Source organism: Lathyrus oleraceus, chromosome 2 (genome assembly GCF_024323335.1).
Source record: "Lathyrus oleraceus cultivar Zhongwan6 chromosome 2, CAAS_Psat_ZW6_1.0, whole genome shotgun sequence".
Classification (NCBI taxonomy): Eukaryota; Viridiplantae; Streptophyta; class Magnoliopsida; order Fabales; family Fabaceae; genus Lathyrus; species Lathyrus oleraceus.
In genome coordinates, this window is record NC_066580.1 from 46274911 (window position 1) to 46287402 (window position 12492).

General features: G+C 33.1%; 1 long non-coding RNA gene across 1 annotated transcript; it reads right to left on the minus strand.

Moving 5' to 3' along the window:
• Positions 1-2350: 2350 nt before the first annotated feature.
• On the minus strand, positions 2351-3074 carry LOC127121104 (uncharacterized). Its single transcript, XR_007803313.1, has 3 exons — positions 3008-3074; positions 2860-2919; positions 2351-2755 (listed from the first exon to the last, which is right to left on the minus strand). It is a non-coding gene; the product is annotated as an uncharacterized LOC127121104 (long non-coding RNA).
• Between the last annotated feature and the right edge of the window lie 9418 nt (positions 3075-12492).

The window sequence follows — 12492 nt, forward strand, 5'->3', positions numbered from 1 at the left end:
ATATTCCAGATTTTTGAAAAAATCGGTAGTTCAAATTCAATAAGAAAAACAATTTAACACTGTCGTATCTTTCAAAAAGTATTGTAGTTTACAGGTTTTTCAAAAAGTGTTGTAGTTTACTAAACATTTCAAAAAAAGTGGTTGTGTTAAAAAAATGGTATGTTGAATATGAACTACCGACAATTTTGAAAAATCTAAAAAAATAAAAAATATTTTAAAAAATTCGATATTTCTTCAAACATTTAGCATAAATCAATGCGTTTTAATTTAAAAAATGGTATTTCATTTAAAAATCCGATAAACGCAAAAAGAAAAATCTCCCCTGTGTGGGTGTAGGAAGAGAGGATTTTACTTACTAAAAGTCAAATCTTATAACAATCAAGAGAATTTTTGGGAGTTTTACTATTAGGAATTTTATCAGATACCCTTTCAATTTATACTGGATACTTTACATATTTTAATTTGACCTTTATACTTTCATAATTAAAAATATATTTTTTATTAAATATTTTAAATTGCCGGTACCATATTGGAAATTTAAAAATATTCGGTAAAATTCAAAATTTTGTTTGCATTTTCACTGACAATTTAGAAATATACGGTATGCCTATATGAATTTTTATCGACAATTTCGAAATTGTATGTCAGATGAAGAAGCAAACAAAATTTTGGATTTTATCGATTTTTTTTAAATCCACGATATGTGTTGGAAGAAAATTTAGGATAGGTGGAGAAAGTGTTTAAGTATTTGAAAAAAAGTAGGAAACTTCTAGGAAAGGGAAGGCTACTTATATTATTGAGTGTTTATAATTTTGACTTGATATAAACTCAAGTACATCACCTTTATTTATACTAGTGAAATTCCTAAATCAACGACTAAGATTTTTCCACAACAAAGTTAATCTAATGACTATAAATCACTATCTAGAATTTTCTCTACTATTTTACAAAAATCATAATTAGTCCTTATCTTCTAGATCTCTCTCTCTAGAATAGGCTTCTAGAAGTTGGATCTACTTACAACACAAATTTTGGATTCTAAGGCCCAAAAACTAACAAATCCAAAATCAGTTTAAATATTCTACAACCCATCCCCCCCGCCTCTCTCTCCTTAAACCTGATTTTGCTACTCCAAGAATATATCTTAACTTGACAAAGTAATTGCGCTTGAGAGCCTTGGTGAAGAAATCATTTGCTTAATCATGCACTTTCACGTACTTTAATTGGACATATGTAGTACCCTAATTTTTTCCCGAAGATTAAAATGATATCAAAAAAATAATACGTGAATATTACGTTTATTTATATTGCAATTTCTATTTCATTTAAATTTATTATTTTAATAGTTTTTTATAAAAAGATATATAATAAATTGTAATTCGTAAAATTAATCTCGATATTATTTAGTATTATTAATACCTATTTTCCTTGAAGAAAAAAAATAAAAATCAAATAGATTAGAAAAGTTTGATTTTTATTAATTTTTTTATTTTTATTTATCAATTTACAAAAAAAAAGACAAAAAGAAATCTCATTTTTGAGTATGGTATGATTTCTCTCTCATGGGAGTTGTATTCTTCTCACCATTTTGAGCAAAACTTATGCAAATATGCCCTTTTCTCCCTGTTCACTACGCCAAATAAGGGAAAAGAGGGCGCTTTTTTGGGCCTATAACAGCGCTTTAAAGCGCCCTCTAATCTGGCGCTGGCATAGGTAAAGACAGCGCTTTTTTTCCTGGTGAAAGCGCTCTCTAAAGTGGCTCTTTAAGCCCTTTAAGGGCCACTTTAGAGGGCGCTTTTTAAAGAAAGCGGCCTCTAAAGTGGAAACTTTTAAGGGTTTAGAGGGCGCTTTTACTGAAAAGCGCCCTCTAAAGTGGAAATCTTTAAGGGTTTAGAGGGCGCTTTTACTGGAAAGCGCCCTCTAAAGTGGAAATTTAAAGGGTTTAGAGGACGCTTATTTTGGAAAGCGCTCTCTAAAGTGGGTGGTTATTTAACATTTACATGCATCAAATGTCTCTGTGACCATATTCTCATTTCAGGTTATGTTGCAGCCACAAGAGGTAACCAGAAGAAAATGGCATACAGCTGCTTGTTATAATTCACAAGAGCAACTAAAGGTTCTTTTTATGCTTTTATAATATTAAAATACAAATACTGATATATGCTTATTGTTTATATGATCCTCTTGCTATTTGAAATGTCATGAACCGAAACCACTGCTACTCTAATTGAAATGTATAATAACCACTCTCTTTCATTTATTTGTTTATAATCAATCAATTACAACAAAAATGCAAGTATGTTGCTAGATTAGAAAATCACACTGTTTTGGTATTTTTCATATTTAACAAGACCAAAGAGCACAAAAATGAATTGAGTTGATTCAGAAAAAAAAATATGAATGTGAATACATGAGTGAACACTAGCTGAAGTGCTACTCGAAAGGAAACTTCATCTGAAAAACTGTTGTATTTCTTCAAGAGTTTTTCCCTTTGTCTCGGGGACCCAAATGGCAACAAATCCTGCTATGAAAACACACACTGCAGTATATATTGTGAAGGTTCCTGATAAAAACATAGGAAGCTTCTGGTTAGAAACAATAGATATTTATAGAAAATTAACATAGGCAATGCACACAAACCTCCCGAACTCCAATCCAAGAGCAAATTTGCTGTTAATGTAACCAACCAGGAAAAGAACCAATTGGCAAGTGTTGCAAAACTTCCAACTAGGCCTTTGATGTTAATCGGAAGAATCTATTATGTAAAATATATTCAACACATCAACTATCACATTATATTACAACAAAGGTTTGTTCATATAGGGTTGTCATGCATATTATTATTGAAGAAAATTGTACCTCAGACATTATAATCCATGGCATTGCTCCTAATCCCAGAGAGAATGCAATAACCATGACCTGAAAGAAATTGAAAGTTTATAATAATGAAGTTAGGGAAACAAACAATAGAAACCATCATTTGTGTAATAAAGTTGTATTTACACACCACAACTCCAGCCACCGATACGAGGCTCAATGTCGCATATAAATCAGAATCTGGTGATATATATTCCTGAGAGCAAATTCAACATAAAATATATTATCCATATAAAAAACCAAAAATATAAAGACGAATTTACTGATATATAATCCTGTGAATCTGTGTTACAAATTTCTGAACATTTATGCATGAATGCATGTGTAATATCTAGTTAATGTATTATGTATATATAAAAATAAACAAAAAAAAAATGTTCAAAAAATATAACAAACAAAAAAATTATTATTACCTTCAAGTAGAATGATATTGAAACAACCAAAAGACTCAAAGCCATTGCAGATGAAGAAACCTGCAATAGGAGATTTTGATTAATCTCTTATTACCCTCCAAACAAATAGTAATGTGAATGCAAAAATTATCGAAAAAGCTCATACTCACAATAAATAAAAGTCGGCGACCAGATTTGTCTGCTAACCACAAAGTTAAAATCGTAGCAAGAACCTAAATGACATGTAAATATTGTTCAGATTATGGTCTGATAAATTTGGAACGTTACAAATTTAGTTTCCTTTCGGTCGAACCTGAACAGCACCGACTCCAAATGTTGCTACATCACTCGAAACATGCGTCTAAATCTCGGAATAACAGGAAAATACCACAAGACTTTTGCTGGAGACAACTTGTTCTTATATCGCGAGACACCGCATTTAGGACACTCATTTAACGATGCATACTCATTTCGAAACAAAACGCAATCGTTTGGACATGCATGTATCTTATCATAACTCATGCCAATAGAGCACAACATCTTTTTGGTCTCATATGTTCGATTGGGAAGAACATTATCCTCAGGAAGCATATCTTTCAAAAGGGCTAATAACTCTGTGAAACTTTTAACCCATAATGCCTAGTCTCCATTGCTAGCATTGCAACACAATAATTATTGTTGAGAATACTCAATAAATGTATGAACCAAGAAAAATGAAACCAAAAATGAACAATAGCGAACGTCAGAAGAGAAACCAAGTAATATGAAGATTAGAAAAATACATATGGTGTCAAAATCGAACAGCTAACAACGAATTAATAGAAGGAGGAAACGTCGTAGATCTAACAGAGGTGGAAGGAGAACGCCTTAGAAGTAGCGAAAATCGTAGCAGTGAGAACCCTAACGTGAAAAAGAACGAAAATAACAGAGAGTGAAATAACAAAACGCGCAGTATGTTATAATTTTAATGTTTACTAAAGGGGACCTTAGAGGGCGCTTGTGGAAAAAAAGCGCCCTCTAAAGGGGGCCTAAGAGGGCGCTTATGAAAGCGCTCTCTAAGGCTTTCCAAAAGCGCTTTATAAACTGGAAATGCACATGGACTTATAGAGCGCTTTTTTAAAAGCGCCCTCTAAGGGTAACCTTAGAGGGCGCTTTCTAAAAAGCGCCCTGTATTGTTGTCCCTCTATCTCCTCCTTATTTTTTCGCTTTATTTTTTCGCTTCACCTTAGAGGGTGCTTTATTACAAAAGCGCCCTCTAAAGTGCGCTGTCTATTCCAGTTGTTCGCTCCTTATTTTTTCGCTTCACTTTAGAGTGCGTTTTTGTAATAAAGCGCCCTCTAAGGTGCGCTGTCTATTCCAGTTTTTGGCGTAGTGGTTGTACGACCACGTCTCACTCCACTGCCATTTTTTGCATTTCCGCTCCTCCAATACCCAAGGATAGATTTTAAAGTTTTGTCTAAAAATAACCATAATACATTTGAGTATAAAAGTGTAACATAATTGAGAGGGGGTGGCGATACATTCATACACACATACAGTGACTACATCAAAATAGGGAAAATGGACAAAATATTTTCTTCATTTTTGTTAGCAATAACATAGTAACACAAGAAAAAATGCATTAGCTTTTCAACAACAACATTACCATCTTCACACTACATTTTACCACATCAACTACCTTCGTCAACCTCCCCCCATAACCATCTTTCAACATATCATCATCACTTATAATACAGCATCATCATCGTCTACATAACATCAACAACACAAACAACTTCACCAATTATCAACCAAATTGCAACAACATCAACAACCAGACGAAACAAAGAATCTGAAACAGAAGTAAAGAGAAGCAAAAGAATCGAAACAAAAAGAAAAAGAGATTTGTGTTTTTTTCAAAATCATAACACCATCGAAGCTGCCTTGTTGTATGGTTAGATCCGTCGGCGCCAATGCCAGAGACTACATTGTTACACCTCCCTTACGACAACCACCGTCTCCAGTCTTTGTCCCCTCTATTTCTGATCGTGTTCCGCTTCTCTTCTTGTTCACGATGCATTTTTTCTTTTCACATAAAGTTTATTGGTTTGGTGTATGTTTGAAAGTCAACAACTTTATTGCTTTTTTACTATTCTTTTCATTATTATTATGCGATTTAGGTTAAAAACAGATTATGATTGGGCTTGTTTATCATTTAGGTTTAAACCCATTAATTCATTTTACATCCACCCATGTTTTGTTTGTAGTGCCTCTACTTTCCATTTTTATTTTTTTAGTTTAGGATTAATTTGTTTATTTCCTTTCACTTTCACCCAAGAGATATTTGGATGATTATTATTTTTTTCGATAAATTAATTTGTGGAAAATATACCTTAGCATTTCCTAAATCTTTAGTTTTTTTTAATTTTAATTTTTAATCTTATTTTTTTATTAACTTAACATTACATTTTTTACTTGTGAGTATTTTTTATAAAAAATTTAATAGTTTTATTATCTAAACTTATGCTTAAAATAAATAATTGATACGTTTTTTTTTACAATTTTATTTTTTAAGTGACAACCAAAAACTAGAAGTCTTGCAAGCTTTGGCAAGGAAAGAAGGCGACCCTCATTCAATTGTCGCTGCATAAACAATTACTCCAATGCATCCACCCGACTTCACCCCGGATCCAGAGTAGGTCCATACGGCAACCGTCCATTTCCCAATTTATGGTATCCCTCCTGCTTACATTCTACCATAAGCTCCTAACTTCATTGATAGCGGCCCATCTTGCCCTCACCTTCCTAGCCCTACGTGAATTCTAGTGCCTAACATGAATGTGGTCACCACTACTCAAGAAAATTCCAAAATCCCTAGTGTACTCCCTTTACTTCAAAGTGATGTAGAGAACCTCCCGATTCCCGTATCCAATGTCGAATCCTTAAGATACATACCTGACGGTATGCCCTAGAGTTCCTCATAATTGGAAATAACCTTTGTCATACGAGGATGCTAAGTCAAAAGAAAAGTTACATGACTTATAGGGATAATTTAGGGCGATTGTAGGGAATAATACTTACGATTGACATGTGTTTGGTCCCCGATATGGATATTCCTCCAAGACTCAAAGCACTTGAGTTTGACAAGTATAAAGGTCTCCGTTTTCCAAAGAATCACCTGATGAGGTTATGTAGTAAAATGGCTTCATCTACATATAACGACAAGCTCTTAATCTTTTATTTCTGTGACAGTCTGAGTCGGACATCTCTGAAGTAATATATGCTCCTAGAGAGAAGTCAAATATGTTATTGGAAGGATTTGGATGATGCATATATGAAGCATTATAAGTATAACATGGACATGACACTTGATCGAATGTAGCTGCAGAGTTTGGTCAAGAAGAATGTTGAAACTTTCAAGAAATATGCACAGTGGTTAAGAGAACTAATGACTCAGGTTGAACCATCCCTAACTGAGAGGAATTTGGTAGGAATGTTAATGAGTACATTGAAAGCCACATTCTATGAAAAAAATGATTGGAAGTGTGTCCTTGAGTTTTTCAGAAATGATAGTCATTGGTGAAAGAATAGAAAATGGACTAAAAAGAGGAAATATCACATGCGCCTTATGCGGTCCAAGCAACGCAAAGAAATTTCCCACAACCTTTGCCTCCAAGGCCTTCTTACCAACAATCATTCCTTATTTCTCAGCAAAGACAATGGAACCAAGCACAAAATTAAAATTAATATAGACCAAGGAGTAACCAAGAGAGAAGGTATCCTCGTTTGTATCCAATCCATGTAACATACAATCAATTGTTGCCTCATTTGATCCAGAATTCAATGGTTGACCCCAAACCACTCAATTAAGTTAATATGTCATGTAGTCTTTTTTCCTATATAAAAGAGGTTTCTTTTACTGGCTTTTTTCCTTTCATTCATCATCATTGGTTTTGTTGATTTTCTACATCAATTTGTTGTTCAATTTCTACTCTAATAATACTTGTTTTATTTCATTATATGTTGTTAGTTTTATTGGTGTAGAAAATTTTATATTTATAATGTAGTTGATATGGTGTCGAAAATTTTATATTTATAATGTAGTTGGAGATTTACACTAGTACCGGTGAAAATACTAAGTCACACAAAATTATATGTGAAAATATTTTATAATTTTATTTATATTTTTAGTAAATCTAAACCATTTATTAAATTTAGTGGTGTATTTCTTCTACTCTATCGATGAAGCATGCAATTGATGTCTCACCTTAAAAAAAACTATTTTTTAGAGATAAAAAAAATATCTTTAATCCAATATATTGAATTACACTAATACAAAGAGTTATATAAAATATCTCTATAAATAACTCGACAAAATAAGAGTAATGTAAAATCATGTGAATTTCTATATGATATGATTTTCAAATTTTATCTATAATTTGAGTAAAAACTATTTTCCTAATTAAATGAAATTATAAAGTGAAATCATTACTCTGTTCTTGATATGAAACGCGGTGCACTTATAAAAAACAACAATGTTACAAACATATTTATCTAAGATATGCTATTTATGTTGTGTCAAAAAAATATGTTATTTATTAAAAAAAACAATAATGTTAAGATATTTTATCTTATCAGCTAAAATTTATACGAATTTTATTAAAATTATACAGAATCCATATATGGATTTGGTCAAATTTATATAAATTTTAAATAATATATTAAAGAGTATATTCTAAATAGTATTTAAGGTTAAATTTACCACATGAAAAAAATGAAACCTAATATACATGGACCATTTTATCCAACAAGGCATTTTTCAAAATTTTATTTTGGCATCCCCAAATTTGATCTAACATCCCCATATATTTTTATAACGATAAAAATGTTTTGGTCACAATTTAATCGAAAAAGACCAAACGAAAAAGTTCAGTAGTGCAATTGAAAAATACGGTATAAATAGAAAATTTTGTTAGTGTATTTTAAAAGTTCGGTATGCATTTTTACTGAGTTATTTAAAAAATAAATTTAACATACTAGATTTTTTTATAAATCCAGTATATTTGATAATTTTCCAGATTTTTGAAAAAAATCGTTAGTTCAAATTTGTCATACCCCAATTTTGTCCGGGTAAGAAAAATCTTTCACCAGCATTCACCACCAGATGTTATAAGGCATAAACTCTATCTTAGGGTTTCTCAGCCCTAAGCTACTCCAAACTCCCCATCATTTCTAAAGACACATTCAATACTCACATGATTATTCTAGAGAAAATCTCAGTGACATCAAATTTTCAACAAATCTTTCAGTAGCATTTCATCTGTTAAGATCCTTGTACGTGACTCAAGAAAATATCTGTTGCGTTTGTCTCTTATTGTTGTTACTAAAGCATGGGATGATATGCGCATTTTGGGACTTATTGGTTAACAAGGCCCATTTTGGTTTATCCATAAGATCTTTTGGGTTTAAAAAAAAGGCTCATTCCCATCAACATGTCCATAATTAATATTGCAAGTCCAAAGTGCGGTTCAAATCTCTTTTACATTACTAATCCAAAGTCCATTTTCTTATTAGTAAGTATTAAGAGCCATGTTATTTTTTTATGATCACTTGTTATTAGCCCATTTTCACATCCCAAATATTTATGCCAAATTCTAAGTCCTTCATAGGTCCCTAAATTAAAGTTGCATCTTTTTGAAACATGTATATGTTTGATTCAATCTAAGGTTAATTGTTGGAAGGGACTATGGTGATGGACAATGTTTTAAGGCTCATTTTGGTTGAAATTGAACTTTTAATGCTTATGGTGTGTGTTGTTCCTTTAATGATTATTTAAGCCAATAATAAACATAACTAAAGGGCAACCATTTGTGAACATCCATTTTTATTTCATTATGGCCCAAACAAGTTTTCAAATAAATATTGAGATAAGATTTAAATGTTTAAAAAGATTAATTACATAAAGAAATTCTAATCTAAGATGTTAAAGACAGTCCAAAAGACAATACACATTATCCAAAAAAATACAAAGTGAAATTGAATAATTAAATTTTGTGTTGCACATTCAGCAGTTGAAGGCAAAGCCTTTGAAACACCAGTTGCCAACACCATCCTTTAGGTCGAATCACCCTTTTGGATTGAAACGCCCCAAAATCCAACTTCCTCACAGAACTGGCACAACAGACCTTTTCCTCAATCAGGGTCATTTCATCTTTGTGTGACATGCGAAGAAATAAGCTCAAGTAAAAAAAAAGTCTTATCAATAAGCACTTAAAAAACTGAAGAATAACGAATAAATTGATCCGTTTAAAGCTTTGCACAGAGAACCAACATGAACACCCAAAAAGGTATTTCGCTACAAGTCCAACAGTATTGAATCCACAAAATAATAATCCCACGAAATCTGGGATGAAAAAAGTAAACCTGACAAGTTATCATAGGATACTAGCTCATGATGAAGATAAATAACTTAAATACCCAGAGAAAAGAACATTGAACAGACGATGGTGAATAAAAAAAAGAGAAGAAATCAAAAATAATTTTTCCATTTAACGAAAACATTAACAGCGCAAAAGAGAGGTCAAAAGCAGAGGAAAACGAAGAGAGTGAATTGTGAGAAAGAACTTATCTGGAAACGCCGCGGAGAAGACGTCGCCGGCGACCCACTTCCGGTCGAGTATACTTCCTCTTTCTCCTTCGCTTTAAATACTTGCACCATCTTTTTCGTATTGATGAGCCGATCAAAACCCCCATGTCAATTGCTTAAAAATTCCGCTATTGCGGCTTCATTTGTAGACTTAGGGTTTCGACTTTGATTGTTGATACTTATTTGTTTTTTTTGTGTTCGTGGGCTCGAGGAGGAGGTTTATGAAGTTTGGTTTATGAAAATCTCTGTTTAGGTTACTAGGGTTTTCGATCCAAGGCTTTAGGTTAACCTTTTGTGGCTTTCATGACCGGATATGTAATCACGAGGTTAGAATAGGTGGGGTTAGTGTTTGGAGTGTAGGGTTTCGACGTATTTTGGCCGGAGAAGAAGGTGGCGCCGCCGTGGGTGGCCGGCAACCACCGTCTTCTCCGATGAAGATGGGCCGGCGAAGGGTGGCTTCACTTGCAGAGCTTTAGAGCTCTGAAGTGAAGAGAGAGAAAGCAAATGGCCAAATGAAGCATTCTCTTCCGTTTTCATTTTTAAATGAATATTTTGGGTGGGCGCATGTGCGCCAAGTGGCTTCTTCTTGGAAGGCCACGCCTGGGTTTGACCTTGGTCAACCAAGCTATTCCATGGAAGCATCCCCACCAATCCTTACCATGTACTAGCATCAGGTCCATTCGTTTAGTTGACTAGTTTTGACTCTTTGATCTGACGGCCCTGGGTTGATTTTGTCTAGTTACCACTTTCCTAGATTATTAATTTATAGTATATTAGTCGATAAACACCATTTAGTTTTAAGTTAATCTATAATCTTTGTAGTGAATCATAAATAAAACTAAGTTTTTAACTTTAATAAGAATTACAACAGCTTAAAGCTTAAAGGGTTGAACCTTCCCTGTAGGTGACGAAGACAATAATATATTTTATTAAAGTATTAACCGATAAACCATCGTTATGATAAAAAATTATAAATAATCTAAAATTGTTGGCCAAACAATAAAATGTATTAAACACAAATAAAGAAAAATAACACATCATAATAATCCACCAAATACCAAAAATTGCAACTGAGACCTGACATTAGAAAACTTATTCTCCATTGTAAACACTGATTCTTCCTCTGAATTTGATTGTAACTCTTTTCTTCGCATGTGACCAACCGAATGATTACATCCCACCTTTTCTCGTTGATTCTCATTTTGTTCACCACTTCGTACATTAGGAAAGTTTAAATCGCATTCTCTCGTATTTGACTCGTGACTAATCATTAATGCTTCATAAATTTTTTTTATCTCTCATGATTCCACAAAATCTTTCGCCTATAGCTCTCTCATGAATGTTGAATCAAAATCCATCACAGGTTCAGAAAATTCACCCTGTGAACTTCCATTGCTTACTTATTTTTGAACTTGGATGCCAATTGGACATGTGAAGACTTGCTCCTCCAATTTAATGCTAAATATCGATAATTTCCATAGATGTTGTTTTCACCAAGCACTAAGCAACCCAATCTCTTATTATTCTCTATTACACTCTCCACAAAAATCAATCTACCATTGTTGATACATAACTTTTCAAAATAAATTCCGGTTCCAAGAATGAACTAGAACTTCACAAATTTTAATCCATGTAAATCTTCCATTGACCACCCTCAGGATACCACTCATCTAAGCAAGCAAGCTAGTGTTGGAAGAGTTATTTTGATTCCCCTCACTACAGAATTTTTGAATTATAATTCCTTGTGTCGAAGCAGGTTGCTCGACTGAGTAAGGAAGTTTCGAACCACCTAGTGTGTTGAGTTGTGTTAGTGTGTCGAAGTGTCGAAGCATGTTGCTTCACATAGGATTTCGACTTAGGCCTATTTTAGTAGTGTTAGCTATTTTGAGCTTTTATAGTTTTGGGCTTTAGCTTGAGGTCCAAGTTAATCTAAATCTATAAATAGAGGGAATAACCCTTATTTTTGTAATGAGGTGAATAAAGTATTCATAACACTTGTAATTCACAGTATTTTACAGTTGCAAAGTGAATAAGAAGTTTTCCACATTTTGTGGACAGAGAGAAACACTGTAGAATTCTAATTCTTCTTCTCCTTTATCGTTCTTTACACTCTTTCTTTCTCCATTGTTCTTTTCTTTTCATTGTTATTGTGTGGGTAATAACAATCTTGTTCATCTAGATTGATTGAAATTCTCCATAGGTTTTGGGGGATTTCCAACATCTGGTATCAAGAGCTCCGGTTTAATCGACTCGTGGGAAGAAAATCACCATGGCAACGAATCATCCAAACTGACATTTTCCAGCAAATCTTCTGATTCCCAAGAACAACAATTATGAGAATTGGTGCAAGCAGATAAATATTGTGTTCTACTATCAATATCTTTGGGATCTTGTGAAGGAAGGAGTAGCAACGCTTGCAGAAGCCGCGACAGATCAAGAAAAGGCTGCACATAAAGAATAGAAGAAGAAAGATTATAGAGCTCTCTTTATAATCCATCAATATATTGATGCATATAACTTTGAAAAGGTTAGTGATGTAGAGTCAACAAAAGAAGCATGGGAAATTATGGAGAAATCATTTGGAGGCGCAGAGAAGGT